This window comes from Heptranchias perlo, chromosome 5 (genome assembly GCF_035084215.1).
Source record: "Heptranchias perlo isolate sHepPer1 chromosome 5, sHepPer1.hap1, whole genome shotgun sequence".
NCBI lineage: Eukaryota > Metazoa > Chordata > Chondrichthyes > Hexanchiformes > Hexanchidae > Heptranchias > Heptranchias perlo.
The window spans coordinates 19,491,970-19,507,452 of NC_090329.1; the positions used below are offsets into that span (position 1 = coordinate 19,491,970).

The 15,483-nt window shown below is 45.3% G+C and overlaps 1 protein-coding gene across 3 annotated transcripts in view; it reads left to right on the top strand.

Moving 5' to 3' along the window:
* khdrbs2 (KH domain containing, RNA binding, signal transduction associated 2) overlaps nucleotides 1-15,483 on the top strand; it is a 501,831-nt gene that overhangs the window by 330,670 nt on the left and 155,678 nt on the right. The gene's annotated exons all lie outside the window — the stretch shown is intronic.

Here is a 15,483-nt window from a genome sequence, read left to right on the forward strand (position 1 = left end):
AGGTGGTAGAGGTAACGGGTTTTGGAGGTGCTATCAAAGAAGCCTTGGCAGTTGCTGCAGTGCATCCTGTGGATGTTACACACTGCAGCCACAGTGCGCTGGTGGTGAAGGGAGTGAATGTTTAGGGTGGTGGATGGGGTGCCAAACAAGTGGGCTTCTTTGTCCTGGATGGTGTCGAGCTTCTTAAGTGTTGTTGGAGCTGCACTCATCCAGGCAAGTGGAGAGTATTCCACATTCCTGACTTGTGCCTTGTCGATGGTGGAAAGGCTTTGGTGAGTCAGGAGGTGAGTCACTGGCCGCAGAATACCCAGCCTCTGACCTGCTCTCGTAGCCACAGTATTTATGTGGCTGGTCCAGTTAAGTTTCTGGTCAATGGTGACCCCCAGGATGTTGATGGTGGGGGATTCAGCAATGGTAGTGCCGTTGAATGTCAAGGGGAGGTGGTTAGACTCTCTCTTGTTGAAGATGGTTAATGCCTGGCACTTGCCAGGAACATTTACATGTGTGAACGCTCGGAACATTTACGTGTGTGAAGGTCAAAAACATTTACATGTGTGATTGCCAGGAGTATTTGCATGTTTGAGCATTCGAGGGCAGAACCGCACTCGGCCGGGATGCCATTGAATCAAAAATTACCATTCGCTGTCTGAACTCTTGTGACATCATGGTTTCCACGGCAAGGTACCAGAGGTCAGTTGGCCTGCATGAAAGCGTACTATGCCGCACTCAAGAAAGGAGAGAACAGAGTGGAGAAAGTTACTTCTGCAGTTGACCTGTTACAGTTCACAGGTGTGCCTTAGATATTCTGTCGTATTAAGCAGCATGATACACTTCAGTAAGTGGCCCCTACCGCCCATGTTCAGGAGTGCACTTGTACTGCCCAACATCTAATCATGCAATAGCTTATCCCGGGGTGTAATAGTAATATCCTCTTATGCTATTAACTGGATATAATGTTTTGTGCATGTCCTCATGCATTTCTGCAATCTTTTGGTAGGTGGATTGATAACACTTCAGTGAGGTGAGGCTGCTTTATTTTACAGACAGCCATTGAGCATACCGTTATAATCAAATGCCACTTAATTTACTTAACTTCAAACTGTTCCTCCTAAACACGAAAAATTATGAACCACATTGCTTTGACCTGAGTTAGCGGGCTAACTAATATTGGCTTTTGGTCAGCCTAACATTGAAACTGTCTAAAGTTCACACGGGCTGGAATGGCACTCGTATTTACAGTAAACTGCCTTTCATCTCAGCAGACCAGCTCAGCTACTAACTTTAAATGTGTTTTTTTTGTTCTTCTCTTTGTTAATTCTTGGTCACATAAAGTGGAGGTGAGTTCCTCTGACTTCTTCCCCATTCAGTGATTCACTGGAAGAGCTGTCAGTAAAACTAGCTAGCACGCACACACCCATACCATCCAGGCACACATGTACACACACACATAGGATTCTCAACCCACACCCTATTCTGGGATCATGAGTAGGCTCATTCCAACAATAATAGGTGTGCATGTTTGCAGAAAGTCTGAAACAAGACGTCTGCAAGCGTGACCCTGACCTTCCAGTCGTTTGCCATTTTAATTCCCCGTCCCACTCCTACTCTGACCTCTCTGTCCTCAGCCTCTTGCACTGTTCCAATGAAGCTCAGCGTAAGCTCGAGGAACAGCACCTCAGCTTTCGTTTAGGCACTTTACAACCTTCCAGACTCAACACTGATTTCAATAACTTCAGATCATAACCACTGCTCCCGTTTTTTCGGTCAGCAAGAGCTGGTAATGATTCTACTGCTGCCATTTACAGCTACTCCAGACCCATCTTTTGTTCCTTAACCTGTTCCATTATCACCCTCCTTGCCTTGCACCATCATCCCTTTTGTCATTTAATCAGTTGTGCCCTCTACCCTATCACAGAACTTCCCTTTTGTTCTTTCCTCCCCTCCCTTCCCTCTCCCCCTTTCCCTGACTCTGTACTTGCTCAAAAACTTTAACTCTTTTAACATCTTCCAGTTCTGATGAAAGGTCTTCGGCCTGAAACGTTAACTCTGTTTCATTCTCCACAGATGTTGCCTGACTTGCTGAGCTTCTCCTGCATTTTCTGTTTTTATTTTAGATTTCCAGCATCCGCAGTATTTTGCTTTTGATGAATTAACTATTGTCCCCGGTCATTGTGGAAGATGTCTTCAATGCCTGGCTCATTAACTCCATTGCCTCAGCAGCTGCAGCAGATGGCTGTAAGAAAACAATTAAACCAGTGTAACGCACTTTCATTTAAAACACACTACCTAAATGTAGCTCATTTCTAAAACTATATGATAAGAATTCATGGGCCCTGCAGGAGAGGAATATCTGGCCTTGTCCATCCCTTCGCCTTGTTGCCACTCTGCTGCTGTCATCGCAACATGCTCCTTCTCATCCTGAAGGGGATGTATCTGAGTTGGTGTCTACGTGGTTAGGTTTATGCGCTGGATGCATTTGAGATGGCCAGCTTTCCGCCCACCTCTACTGTCCAATAGTTCATTTTGCACAAAGATAAAAGGAACATGTATTAGCATGGCGTGAAGTAGTTCTGCAGCGCTGAGGGGGTGCTGCACTGTCAGAGGTAGAATCATAGAAAGGTTACAGCATGGAAGGAGGCCATTCGGCCCATCGAGTCCGCGGCGGCTCTGTGCAAGAGCAATCCAGCTAGTCCCACTCCCCCGCCCTTATCCCCGTAGCCCTGCAAATTTTTTCCTTTCAAGTACTTATCCAGTTCCCTTGTGCCGTCTTCCACATGAGATGTTAAACCGAGGCTCCGTCTGCCCCCCTCAGGTGGACGTAAAAGATCCCATGCACTATTCGAAGAAGAGCTGGGGAATTCTCCCCGGTGTCCTGGCCAATATTTATCTCTCAACCAACATCACTAAAAAAATAGATTATCTGGTCATTATCACATTGCTGTTTGTGAGACCTTGCTGTGTGCAAATTGGCTGCTGCATTTCCTACATTACAACAGTGACTACACTTCAAAAAAATTACTTCATTGGCAGTAAAGTGCTTTGGGTCGTCCTGAGGTCATGAAAGGTGCGAAATAAACACAAATTCTTTCTTTGCTTCTATATTTGGATGAGCTCGTTTTACTGAATCCCGCTCCCCAGTCCCCATGCCTGAGGCATCGTGCTCGTGCAATGACCGTGGCTCCGTGATTGTGGAAGTCGTGGAACAAGTGTGTCTTTGAAAGCTGAACCATTCCGGATTCTTGTCACCTTGACTGGAGTCTCCTGTACAAGAGGAGATAAAACATTTAGCACTTCTGGGATAATTCTTGTAATTTCCAATGATGTTGTAATTACTAGGAAGGTAATGGTAGAATTTAAGATATAGAATCATAGAATGGTTACAGCACAGAAAGAGGCCATTTGGCCCATTGGGCCCCTGCCGGCTCTTTGTAAGAGCAATCCAGTTAGTCCCATTTCCCCGCTCTTTCCCTGTAGCCCTGCAAATGTTGTCCCTTCAAATATTTATCCAATTCCTTTTTGAAGACCTTCAAGGAACAATCTTATTGTGCAGACAAGGTTGATAGTGAAAAGCAAGGTAATAATGTTTTCCATTGCTAAAGTGCATGTTACAATTAAAACAGGTCAGCTGACCTGCATGTAAACGAACCATGCCGCACTCAAGAAAGGAGAGAACAGAGTGGAGAAAGTTACTCATGACCAATGATTACAGTTTACATTTCAAATCAACCTACCAAAAGAGACAGAAAATGTTTCAATACAGCTGATAATTAGATTCCAATTCCAGTCATTTATATCATGCTTAGATTGGCAAGAGCAGAAGCAAGACTGCTGAAGGAAATCCTGTGTGTGGCTCCCGTATGCCATTACAAATATTACATACTCAACGGATTGAGGAAAAAGGAAACTCTTTAATGGGTGTTGTTTTTTAATTCATTCTCAGGGTGTGGGCGTCGCTGGCAAGGGGATTTATTGCCCATCCCAAGTTGCCCTCGAGAAGGTGGTGGTGGGCCTTCTTCTTGAACCGCTGTAGTGATAGGAATATAGGAACAAAACTAGGCCGTTAAGCCCCTTGAGCCTGTTCCCCCTTTCAGTTAGATTGTGGCTGATCTGTATCTTAACACTATATACCCGCCTTGGTTCCATATCCCTTAATACCTTTGCCTAACAAAAATCTATCAGTCTTTGTAGTGAAGGTACTCCCACAATGCTTGTTAAGTAGGAAGTTCCAGGATTTTGACCCACGACGATGAAGTAATGACCGATATATGTCCAAGTCAGGATATTTTATGACTTGGAGGGGAATGTGCAGGTGGTGTTGTTCCCATGCGCCTGCTGTCCCTGTCCTTCTAGGTGGTGGAGGTCGCGGGTTTGGGAGGCGCTATCGAAGAAGCCTTGGCGAGTTGCTGCAGTGAATCCTGTGGATGGTACACACTGCAGCCACGGTGTGCCGGTGGTGGAGGGAATGGATGTTTAAGGCGGTGGATGGGGTGCTGATCAAGCTGGCTGCTTTGTCCTGGATGGTGTCGAGCTTCTTGAGTGTTGTTGGAGCTGCACTCATCCAAGCAAGTGGAGAGTATTCCATCACACTGCTGACTTGTGCCTTGTTGAGAGGCTTTGGGGAGTCAGGACGTGAGTCACTCGTCACAGAATACCCAGCCTCTGTTCGGCTCTAGTAGCCACGGCATTTATCAACTGGTCCAGTTGAGTTTCTAAACTTTCTTGTGGAGCTGCTGCCACTGTCAGTGTTAACAAGTTTCATGCTGGAATATGTAGTCAATGAACATGCAACACCCTGTCTCCCCGCCTTCTGTTTTATCCACCACTTTCATACAGGGCCTACTTTGGGTGTGGTTTTGATTTTAAAAAACGGAGCCCAACTCCTGTTTTCTTTCAAACTCCTTTTCGGAACTCGAAAAAGAGAAAGCCACCACCTGTTGCAATGAGATTAGGTGGGACAGGTGTAGGAGGTCAGACCAGCAGCAATCAAAATTTATTTTCCCCTTAATAGCCATCTTTTTCTCCATCCTTTGGGTGAAAGCTGGCTGCAGTGTAAAATAAATTTTGGGGGGTGGGGGGGGGGGTTTCATCCAGAAGAGAGAAAAACACCAAATGGCAAGTAGACATGCGGTTCATGTGTTGTGATTGGGTAAGTATATAACCATCAGTCATATGACCCCATCAGAAAGAGCTTCTATTTGTACACTGCTTTTCACACCTTGGCTCAGTGGGTAGCACTCTCACCTCTGAGTCGGAAGGTTGTGGATTCAAGTCCCAGTCCAGAGATTTGAGCACACAATCTAGGCTGACGCTACTGAGGGAGTGCTGCATTGTTGGAGATGCCTTCTTTTGGATTAGTCGTTAAACTGAGACCACATCTTTCCTCTCAGATGGATGTAAATAATTCCATGGCACTATTTCAAATAAGAGCAGGGATGTCTCCTGGGCGTAGATCTTGACTCTGCGCAATAGTGTAAAACGGGTGATGGTGAATCGGCAGCCCGTTTTACATCTCTCCTGGTTTTTATTTCCAATGGTATCACCCGCATTACACTATCGCATGAAGTCGAGATCTACCCCCCAGTGTCCTGACCAACATTCACCCCCAACCAACATCACAAAAACAGATTATCTGGTCGCTTATCTCATTGCTATTTTTGGGACCTTGGCTGCCATGTTTCTCCACATTAAAACAGTGACTACAGATCAAAAGTATCTCATTGGCTGAAAAGTGTCTTGGGGTGTTCTGAGGTTGTGAAAGGCGCTCTATAAATGCAATTTCTTCCTTGTGTCTCAGAAGTATCCCAAAGTACTTCATCTTGCAGTTACTGCTGTTATGAGGGTAAATACAACAGCCATTTTATTCATAGCAAGGTCCCTCATAGAGCAAAGATATGAATGGCCAATTACCTGTTTTGAGTAGTGTTAGTTGGCCAGGACAAAATTGGATCTCCCTGTACTTTTTCAGGTTATTCAGTGATATCTTTAGCATTACCTAAACCACTGAAACAACAACAATAACTTGCATTTATATAGCGCCTTTAATGTAGTCAAACATCCCAAGGCACCTCACAGGAGCGATTATCAAATAAAATTTGACTCCAAGCCACGTAAGAAGATATTAGGACAGGTGGGTCAAAAAAGTACGTTTTAAGGAGTGTCTTAAAGGAGGAGAGAGAGGTGGAGAGGTTTAGGGAGGGAATTCCAGAGCTTAGGGCCTAGGCAGCTGAAGGCACGGCTGCCAATGGTACAGCGATGGAAATCGGGGATGCGCAAGAGGCCAGAATTGGAGGAGCGCAGAGATCTTGGAGGGCTGTAGAGCTGAATGAGGTTACAGAGATAGGGAGGGGTGAGGCTATGGAGGAATTTGAACACAAGGATGAGAATTTTAAAATCGAGGTGTTGCTATACTGGGAGCCAATGTAGGTCAGTGAGCACAGGGGTGATGGGTGAACGAGACTTGGTGCGAGTTAGGATATGGGCAGCAGAGTTCTGGATGAGCTCAAGTTTACAGAGGGTGCAAGGTAAGAAGCTGGCCAGGAGAGCATTGGAATAGTCGAGTCTGGAGATAACAAAGGCATGGATGAGGGTTTCAGCAGCAGATGAGTTGAGGCGGGGCAGAGACGGGCGATGTTACGGAGGTGGAAGTAGGCAGTCTTGGTGATGAAGAAGATATGGGGTCAGAAGCTCAGCTCAGCGGCACATAGGATGGCAAAGTTGAAATGGACAAACAAAGCCTTGGTTTCACAATTCACCCAAAGGGTAGCATTCTGTACTGCTTTGAAGTGTCTGTTTAGATTATGAGCTCAAGTCCTGGAGTAGGGCTCCAACTCGGAGCCCAGAGTAATATCAACTGAGCCAAGGCCACTAATTGATCTGTGACTGTATAATGCAGGAGGACTCTTAGAACACACTGGCCAGGACTATACTCTCTGGTGCAGTGCCTCCGAATTCTGGCAGAGCGGGACTTCCAAAATCGACACTGGCCCCAACGGATTTTCCAGGGTTAGCCTAGTTAGAACACTCTGGCTGGCTCTGTGCGCTATTCCCACCTTTGTCTGCGGCCCCACCATGTGGGGACGGGGGGGGGGAGCAGAGTTTTGCAGCTGCCACAAGGATTCACCCACCTGCAGCAGGTTTCACCTTCCTGTACCAGTACATTCTGAAGGTGTTCACGGGGGCCTCAGTTGCTCGACAATTGATCGCAGTCACTCACAGGGGAGGACGGTTGGTGTTAACTGTTCCGTCGGCTTTAATTTTGTTGGACAACGGAGTACGGACTGGGTGAAATGGGTTCCTCACCAAGGTTTTCAGTCCCTGCCTGCCACATATCCACTGGCAAGCTGGTGGACAGAGAGTAGGACTGTATCCTTTTACCCTTTCTTAAATTACTAGTAAAGATAACAGTCAGCGTTTTCAGTTTCTGCACTCAGAGGGGTGAAAAGTCACAAACTGGTGAGCACAGTGTGGAAACTCACGGCCAGAATCTAACAACACCAGGTCATAATGGGTTCCATTCAGTGCCTGACCAGTGCAGCCAGGCTCTTTTCTTGTTAAATTCTTCCCGCCTGGAACATAACCTTTACAAATCTCGCTGGAAATTGAAATTTAGTTTTAACACTTGGTGGAAAAAAGCTTGTGTTTGTTTGGTAAAAGTTAGCCACTGCGTTTTTTACCCCGCTCTAGTTCACAACATTATATTTTTTTTATAACTTCCTACCTGAACGTACCTTAAATACTTTATACGCAGCGAGTTGTTATGATCTGGAATGCACTGCCTGAAAGGGTGGTGGAAGCAGATTCAATAATAACTTCCAAAAGGGAATTAGATAAATACTTGAAGGGGAAAAATTTGCAGGGCTAAGGGGAAAGGGCAGGGGAGTGGGACTAATTGGATAGCTCTTTCAAAGAGCCAGCACAGATGGGCTGAATGGCCTCCTTCTGTGCTGTATCATTCTATGATTTTTGTTTGAGCAAATCTAGCACTTCTCCTTGTTTGTCACTAGTGGATCTCTCCATTACGAATTTTGGATTTTACTCCAGATCATTTTCTTGGGTTCAGTAGCTCGGATTATTTCCAAAGGTGAGCCCTAATTCCCAATGGCTCTCTCCTGCCCCATATATATCCACAGTGTGTCCAGGGATTGAACATAAAATTCTCATTACTGTATTTTGGCTTACTGGTTGTATGATTTGCCCTTACGTGATCTTTCTCGATTTCAGGAGATGACTGAATAATCATCTCTTTAAACTTCCACACAGATTTATTAAACAGTAAATGGATAAGTGAACAGTAGCAATGATGCATTGTAAATTTTCAGTAGTTATCATAGTATCATAGTAGGTGTAGCACAGGAGGAGGTCCTTCAGCCACCATGCCTGTGCCGGCTCTTTGAAAGAGCTATCCAATTAGTCCCACTCCCCTGCTCTTTCCCCTTAGCCCTGTAAATGTTTTCCCTTCAAATATTTATCTAATTCCCTTTTGAAAGTTATATTAAATCTGCTTCCGGGCAGTGCATTCCAGATCATAACAACTCGCTGCGTAAAAATGATTCCTCATGCCGCCTCTGGCTCTTTTGCCGATCACCTTAAATCTGTGTCCTCTGGTTACCGACCCCTCTGCTGCTGGAAACAGTTTCTCCTTCTTTACTCTATCAAAACTGTTCATGATTTTGAACACCCTCATCAAATTTCCCCTTAACATTCTCTGCTCTAAAGAGAACAACCCCAGCTTCTCCAGTCTCTCCACATAACTGAAGTCCCACATCCCTGGTACCATTCCAGTAAATCTCTTATGCACCATCTCTAAGGCCTTGACATCCTTCCTAATGTGTGGTGCCCAGAATTGAATACAATGCTCTTAGCTGAGGCCTAACCGGTGTTTTATAAAGGTTTACCATAACTTCCTTGCTTTTGTACTCTATACCTCTATTAATAAAGCCCAGGATCCCATATGCTTTTTTAACAGCCATATCAACTTGTCCTGACACCGTCAAAGATTTGTGTACGCGCACCTCCAGCTCTCTCTGTTCCTGCACCAGCTTTGAAATTGTACCATTTACTTTATATTGCCCCTCCTCATTCTTCCTACCAAAATTTCATCTGCCATCTGTCTGCCCATTTCACCAGTCTGTCTATGTCCTCCTGGAGTCTGTTACTTTCCTCCACATTGTTTACTACATTTCCGAGTTTCGTGTCATCTGCAAACTTCGAAATTATACTCTCTATACCCAAGTCCAGGTCATTAATACATATCAAAAAGACCAGTGGTCCTAATACTGACACCTGAGGCATACCACTGTATACTTCCCTCCAGTCTGCAAAACAACCGTTCACCACTACTCTGCTTTCTGTCCCTTAGCCAATTTTGTATCCACGCTGCCATTGTCCCTTTAATCCCATGGGCTTTAATTTTGCTAACCAGTGTATTATGTGGTACTTTATCAAATGCCTTTTGAAATCCATATACACAACGTCAACTGCACTACCCTCATCAACCCTCTCTGTTACTTCATCAAAGAACTCAATCAAGTTAGTCAAACATGATTTTCCTTTAACAAATCTGTGCTGACTTTCACTTATTAGCCCATACTTTTCCAAGTGCCAATTAACTTTGTCCTGGATTATTGTCTCTAAAAGTTTCCCCACCAACGATATCAGGCTGATTGGCCTGTAATTGCCGGGTTTATCCCTCTCCCCTTTTAAAGAAAGAAAGACTTGCATTTATATAGCACCTTTCATGACCTCAGGACTTCCCAAAGCGCTTTACAGCCAATGAACTACTTTTGAAGTGTAGTCACTGATGTAATGTAGGAAACACAGCCAATTTGCACACAGCAAGGTCTCACAAACAGCAATGAGATGATCTGTTTTCTTAGTGATGTTGGTTGAGGGTTAAATATTGGCCAGGAGAGAATACCCCTGCTCTTCTTCGAAACAATGCCACAGGATCTTTTACTTCTACTTGAGTGGGCAGATAGGGCCTACGGTTTAATGGCTCATCTGAAAGACAGCACCTCTGACAGTCCAGCATTCCCTCAGTACTGCACTGGGAGTAGCAGCCTGGATTTTATATTCAGCTGTCTGGAGTGGGTCTTGAACCTTCAATCTTCTTAACTTAGCAAATGAGAGTGCTACCCACTGAGACACGGCTAACACTGAAAGATATATTAGGAGACTGCAAAAAGAAGGTTGTACTAAGTTTCTAAGGCCTCCCTTGCCTTGCTTTGCTGTCCAGCCCCTCAGGACCCACTAATCTGAGGGGAGTCGAGGTGGAAGACCCTGAAAATGGGCTTCCCAAGTGCCCAGACCACAGAAAAATGAGGCAGAAAGGCCTGGAACATCCCTGTGCTTCTCACTTAAATGTGACTGTCAGGCATGGTGCTTATTGCAGGTGTGGGTCCTGCTCTTCCCATCGGTGGAAACCCTGGAGCTAGATAAAAGAGGCAGAGACCTGCCTTCCTAATCTCTGCACCCCCTTTTCCTGATCTTTATGTTTTCACCCCAAAATCGGTGCCATTATGTCCAGTCCAGTTTATATTAGCACAGCAGGCATGAATGTATATTTTTTTATCCTGCAAGGAGGGAGAGTTAAGCCTCTCGCCAGCAATTTAGGGCCTAAGAAAATTAAATTCAAGAAAAATATCTATGATTTATTAAAAGTCTTGCACATAGCACATACTTTCCTGCAAGTGTCACACTTGCCTCCTGTAACACTTTTAATTTTACAGTACTGTATTGGGGGCCAATTTTCCAAATGCTTGGTTCCGGGGCTAAGTCTGATGCACCAGAACAACAACTTGCATTTATATAGCGCCTTTAATGTAGTAAAATGTCCCAAGGCAGGAGCGTAATCAGACAAAAATTGATACCTCGCCAAAGAAGGGGACACTAGAACAGGTGACCAAAAGCTTGGTCAAAGAGGTAGATTCTAGTGAGCGTCTCAAAGGAGGAGAAAGGTAGAGAGGCGGAGAGATTTAGGGAGGGAATTCCAGAGCTTAGGGCCTAGACTGCTGAATGCACGGCTCCGAATGGATGGGCGAAGGAAATAGTGAATTCACAAGATGGCCAGAATTGGAGGAACGCAGAGATCTCGGAGGGTTGTAGGGCTGGAATAGATTGCAAAGATAGGGAGGGGTGAGGCCATGGAGGGATTTCAACATGAGGATGATAATTTTAAAATCGAGGCGTCAGTGGACTGGGAGCCAATGTGGGTCAGCGAGCACAGGGGTGATGGATGAACAGGACTTGGTGCGAGTTAGGATACGGGCAGCAGAGTTTTGCATGTGCTCAAGTTATGAAGCACATATCAGGAGATTTCCCACCAGGCGTCCGCAGTTTTATGTAAATGAAGCCTGAGGCCCAATTTTCGGTGAGCCTTGGGCCGATGTGTTCAGGCGCGCTGCTCACTTCGGCCTGTATCCCGCACTAGTCCAGCTTCTCCCTCTAAAACTCCCGGGCCTCACACAGCCAAAGTTGGGATGGTTTGTAGCCCACCTCTACGCCTCCCCCCCCCGCCCAACTCCCATCCCGACTTAAAATCGAGGCTTCTATGTCAAGAGCGCACCTTCCAAAAATCAGTCCATATATCTTCAGAAATGTGCATTTAAAGCTCTGAAATTCTGCCTGTTTCCATTGATTTAGTGTTTGGACAAAGAATCTATAATGTATAAAAACCATTCAATTTCCCATTGATCAACTGCAGATCATCACCCAATATGCTTACAATAATTGTTGATTTTTCAATGCAGAAGCCATCGTGTATTAATGGCCCCTCAACATCCAACAACAGCAAGAGAAAAGGACTGACATACTAAATAAATGACCCTCACGAACTTCGCTCCATACATTATTTATACCCTGAAGTGATTTCAGGGGCTGTAATCTCTTCTTAGCTTTCAGATGACAATTGTAAAACCACTCAAGCTTCACGATTGCTGCTTGTGATGTCATCTAAAGCTCCTGATGACATTATTGCTCAGTAATCACTCCCAAATTCCCCAACACAGCAGCAGATCAAGAAGGCATTACAGAAATAACATTTCACTTGTTCTTTGGCTTCAGCGTCCTCGCAATCAGTTCGAAATAATATTGGGTTGGGGGGGGGGGTGAATAAAACAAACACATCAGCCTCCCTCTTTATATTTTTAAACAGGGATTTCTTCCATCGCACTCATCTCATGTCGGAGGTGCCGTCTTTCGGATCAGACGTTAAACCCGTCTGCCCTCTCGGGTGGACGTAAAAGATACGCGGCCGCCATTTCGAAGAAGAGCAGGGGCGTTCTCCCCGGTGTCCTGGACAATATTTATCCCTCAACCAACACTTAAAATAGATGATCTGGTCATTAACACTTAGCTGTTTGTGGGATCTTGCTGTGTGCAAATTGGCTGCCGTGTTTCCTACATTACAACAGTGGCTACACTTCGAAAGTACTTCATGGAATCATAGAAAATTTACGGCACAGAAGGAGGCCATTCGGCCCATCGTGTCCGCGCCGGCTGAGAAACGAGCCACCCAGCCTAACCCCACTTTCCCGCATTTGGTCCGTAGCCCTGCAGGTCACGGCTCTTCAGGTGCACATCCAGGTATTTTTTAAATGAGTTGAGGGTTTCTGCCTCTACCACCCCCTCAGGCAGTGAATTCCAGACCCCCACCACCCTCTGGGTGAAAATATTTTTCCTCATTTCTGCTCTAATCCTTCTACCAATCACTTTAAATCTATGCCCCCTGGTTATTGACCCCTCCGCTAAGGGAAATAGGTCCTTCCTATCCACTCTATCTAGGCCCCTCATAATTTTGTACAACTCAATCAAATCACCCCTCAGCCTCTTCTGTTCCAAGGAAAACAACCCCAGCCTATCCAATCTTTCCTCATAGCTAAAATTCTCCAGTCCTGGCATCATCCTCGTAAATCTCCTCTGCACCCTCTCTAGTGCAATTACATCCTTCCTGTAATGTGGTGACCAGAGCTGTGCGCAGTACTCAAGCTGTGGCCTAACTAGTGTTTTATACAGTTCCAGCATAACATCTCTGCTTTTATGTTCTATGCCTCGGCTAATAAAGGAAAACATTCCATATGCCTTCTTAACCACCTTATCTACCTGTCCTGTTACCTTCAGGGATCTGTGGACATGCACTCCAAGGTCCCTCACTTTTTTTTAATTCATTCATGGGGATGTGGGCGTCACTGGCAAAACCAGCATTTATTGCCCATCCCTAATTGCCCTTGAGAAGGTAGTGGTGAGCTGCCTTCTTGAACCGCTGCAGTCCGTGTGGTGAAGGTTCTCGCACAGTGCTGTTAGGAAGGGAGTTCCAGGATTTTGACCCAGCGACGATGAAGGAACGGCGATATATTTTGAAGTCGGGATGGTGTGTGACTTGGAAGGGAACGTGCAGGTGGTGTTGTTCCCATGTGCCTGCTGCCCTTGTCCTTCTAGGTGGTAGAGGTCGCGGGTTTGAGAGGTGCTGTCGAAGAAGCCTTGGCGAGTTGCTGCAGTGCATCCTGTGGATGGTACAAATTGCAGCCACTGTGCGCCGGTGGTGAAGGGAGTGAATGTTTAGGGTGGTTGATGGGGTGCCAATCAAGCGGGCTGCTTTGTCCTGGATGGTGTCGAGCTTCTTGAGTGTTGTTGGAGCTGCACTCATCCAGGAGTGGAGAGTATTCCATCACACTCATGACTTGTGCCTTGTAGATGGTGGAAAGGCTTTGGGGAGTCAGGGGGTGAGTCACTCGCTGCAAAATACCCAGCCTCTGACCTGCTCTTGTAGCCACAGTATTTATGTGGCTGGTCCAGTTAAGTTTCTGGTCAATGGTGACCCCCAGGATGTTGATGGTGGGGGATTTGGCAATGGTAATGCCATTGAATGTCAAGGGGAGGTGGTTAGACTCTCTCTTGTTGGAGATGGTCATTGCCTGGCACTTGTCTGGCACAAATGTTACTTGCCACTTATGATCCCAAGCCAGGACTGGAGAATTTTAGCTATGAGGAAAGATTGGATAGGCTGGGGTTGTTTTCCTTGGAACAGAAGAGGCTGAGGGGTGATTTGATTGAGTTGTACAAAATTTTGAGGGGCCTAGATAGAGTGGATAGGAAGGACCTATTTCCCTTAGCGGAGGGGTCAATAACCAGGGGGCATAGATTTAAAGTGATTGGTAGAAGGATTAGAGCAGAAATGAGGAAAAACATTTTGACATATTCCTGCAGTCTACAGCTTTCCTCCTCACTATCAACCAAACGGCCTATCTTTGTATCATCCGCAAATTTCTTAATCATGCCCCCTACGTTTAAGTCCATTGATATATTCCTGCAGTCCATTGATATATTCCTGCAGTCTTCAGCTTTCATCCTCACTATCAACCAAACGGCCTATTTTTGTATCATCCGCAAATTTCTTAATCATGCCCCCTACGTTTAAGTCCAAATCGTTAATGTATACCTCAAAAAGCAAAGGACCTAGTACCAAGCCCTGCAGCACCCCACTGGAAACAGCTTTCCAGTCACAAAAACACCCGTCGACCATTACCCTTTGCTTCCTGCCACTGAGCCAATTTTGGATCCAATTTGTCACATTCCCTTAGATCCCATGGGCCTTTACTTTTTTGACCAATCTGCCATGTGGGACCTTGTCAAAAGCCTTGCTAAAATCCATGTAGACTACATCAATTGCGCTACCCTCATCGATCCTCCTTGTCACCTTCTTGAAAAATTCAATCTAGTTAGTCAGACACGACCTCCCCTTAACAAATCCATGCTGACTGTCCTTGATTTCTCCGTGCCTTTCTAAGTGACAGTTTATCCTGTCCCTCAGAATTGATTCCAATAATTTGCCACCACCGAGGTTAGGCTGACTGGCCTGTAATTACTCGGTCTATCCAACGCTCCCTTTTTAAACAACGGTATAACGTTAGCACTACGCCTGTATCATTGGCTATAAAGCAATTTGGGATGTCTTGAGGTCATGAAAGGCGCTATATAAATGCAAGTTCTTTTTTCTTGTAATTGGTTGCATCTTAACTGATTTTCTGCTGTCAGTCAATTTTCCTGCCCACAAGCCTGGATATTCCATTAAATAGGAGGCTACCTACAGATCTGGGAGCACAGCGGTCTGAAGTTTAGCACGTCAATTTATCTCCATTTTGTCAAACTCAATAACATTTAAAGTCAGGTATTTTTATTTGAATCAACTTTATCTAAGTGGATTGGTGCTACCAGTTACTCATGGTTTCAGCCATGACGCAGTGGGTAGCAATCTTGCCTCTGAGTCAGATGGTTGTAGGTTCAAGCCCCACTCCAGAGACTTTAGCACATAATCCAGGCTGATACTCCCAGTACAGCACTGAGGGTGCCGTCTTTTGGATGAGATTTTAAATCAAGGCTCTTAGGTGAACATAAAAGATCCCAATGAACTATTTTGAAGAAGAGCGGGGGAGTTCTGGCCAATATTTATCTCTCAACCAACATTACTAAAATCAGATGATCCGGTCA